The 2,171-nt window shown below is 43.8% G+C and overlaps 1 non-coding gene across 1 annotated transcript; it reads right to left on the bottom strand.

Annotated features, from left to right (window-relative positions):
- Positions 1-1,191: 1,191 nt before the first annotated feature.
- TRNAS-AGA (transfer RNA serine (anticodon AGA)) lies at positions 1,192-1,267 on the bottom strand. Its single transcript has one exon. It is a non-coding gene; the product is annotated as a tRNA-Ser (tRNA).
- Between the last annotated feature and the right edge of the window lie 904 nt (positions 1,268-2,171).

Below are 2,171 nucleotides of genomic sequence, written 5' to 3'. Positions count from 1 at the left end.
TCTGAGGAATAAATATCTATTGTTTAAACCACCTCACCTATGGTGTGCTATTATAGCAGCCTGGGTTCAGTAAGACACATGGGATCCACACTTTCTTATGGGTGGCAAGCTAAAGGAATAACACGCTGAAATAAAATTGCAGGAATGCAAGGAAATTAGAAATGTCTGATTTTTGTTCAAATTTCCAATTCTACCCCTGCCCACTTTTTCTTCTGTGGATGTCCTCCTAACATGCCTTCAGCTCAGACTATGGCATTTCTCCAGTTCACTTCAGTGCCACATTTGAGTCACCACTGGAGGGTGAAACCCCAAACAGGGTTGAGAGATGCGCAGCCCCTGACGAAGTTGTCCCAGCTCTCCTGGGTGCCTCTCATCTCAGCGTCTGTCCATGGCTTCTCTCTGTTTTCTTGGCTTGGAAACAGCACAGGCCAGAGAGAGACTTGCTAGTTTCTAATGGTGCCTGGTGTCCAAGGTACCGCTTAGATGACTTACTAAAAATAAAAGTGCCCCCCCACCCACCCAACTGCAGTCTTCATAGATGATAAAACCATGCAACACATTGAGTACATTATGGCTTCTCACTCCTGACAATGGGGTCTAATTGTTCACGTGTGTTCCTTAACCAGGTATAGAAGGTGGATTAAAAAGAGAGTATAGTGTGGGTGACTTAGCTATAATTGAGAGAAGAGGTAAGATTCTGAGGGTATGCCCAATGGACCCTCCTCTCTCCAGGGTAAAATGGAGGATCTTGAATAGAGTTTATTGTGAAGATTTTAAAGTTGGAAGTAGGGTGACCAGCAGTCCCAATTTGTCCATGACTGAGGGATTTCCTGGCAGGTGAGATGTTTAAAACTAACCCAGGGCCTATCCAGGCCAACTGGGATGATTAAGTTCTTTTTCTTTTCCTTTTTTTTTTTTTTCCTGAAATGAGAACCAAGGAGGCAGAGACAGACTCCCACATGCACCCAACCAGGATCCACCCAGCATGCCCACTAGGGAGCAATGCTCTGCCCATCTGGAGTGTTGCTCCATTGCAACCGAAGCCATTCTAGCATCTGAGATGGAGACCATGGAGCCATCCTCTGTGGGCCAACTATGCTCCAATGGAGCCTTGGCTGTGGGAAGGGAAGAGAGAAGTAGAGAGAAAGAAGAGGGGGAAGGGTAGAGAAGCAGAGGGATGCTTCTCCTGTGTGCCCTGGCTGGGAATTGAACCCAGGACTTCCACATTCTGGGCCAATGCTCTACCACTGAGCCAACTGGCCAGGGCCTCAAGTAAAGTTCTTAATATTGTGCTTAGCACATAGGAGGTACTAAATAAATATTGCCTTTTATTATTGCTGCTGACATTGTTAGTAGTATGGATTCTTATTCCAAGTTCTGCCAGTTACCAGAGACATGGCCCTGGTAATTGTAGCTTCCTTGTCTATCAATGAAGTTAGTGCCTCTATCTTACTGAGGGTTGAGTGGATTACATGAGAAAAAGCAAATGCATAATTGACATGTGGATTATGGAGGCTGCCTTCTCAATTTCTGAGTGGTTTTGAACTGCATTTTCGTACTTTAGTTTTAAGTCCACTGGTGGAGTAAAGAGACAACAGGATTTATAGACAGGGTCTTAATCTTGGCCGTGCCATTACTAGTGTCTGCAGTTAGTGACTTTTTCTTTAGAAAGAAGATTGTGATTTTTATCAAAGGCTGGGAATTGGCTCTGGAGGCAGTTACTCAAAAGGAGTGTCAGTCCTGTTTTAACAAATGGACTCATCATTGGAAGAAGCTTGTAATCTCTTCAGTTATTCATTGTCTAACCCACATTCTGTAACCCTGATTCAGCACCTGGTTCTTGGTATCCTTGGGCAAGTTGTTTAGCCTATCAGTTCCAGTCCCTTCCCAAGTATATTTACTTTGCACAATCATTACTGAGCAGTGTAGTTAGTACATTGATGATTCTTTGTTTTAGGAACAATGGAGTTGAGGCTATAACATTACTCACCATAAACTCCTTCAAGTTCTCCTTTGCTGTTCCTTTCTTTCTTTTTCCTTCTTCCTTTTTTCCTTTCCTCCTTCTCCTCTCTGTCTTGCCAGTGCTATTCCTCACTTTTGACACCCAAAATTTCTCAGCCCTTGCAGTAAACTGCTGTGTTCCAGGAAGGTAGTTTTCTAATGTCCTTAAG

The sequence above is a fragment of the Saccopteryx leptura genome, chromosome 3, assembly GCF_036850995.1.
Source record: "Saccopteryx leptura isolate mSacLep1 chromosome 3, mSacLep1_pri_phased_curated, whole genome shotgun sequence".
NCBI classification, from domain to species: Eukaryota; Metazoa; Chordata; class Mammalia; order Chiroptera; family Emballonuridae; genus Saccopteryx; species Saccopteryx leptura.
The sequence above is the reverse complement of the archived record's forward strand: the minus strand, read 5'-3'. Positions and strand labels throughout refer to the sequence as shown.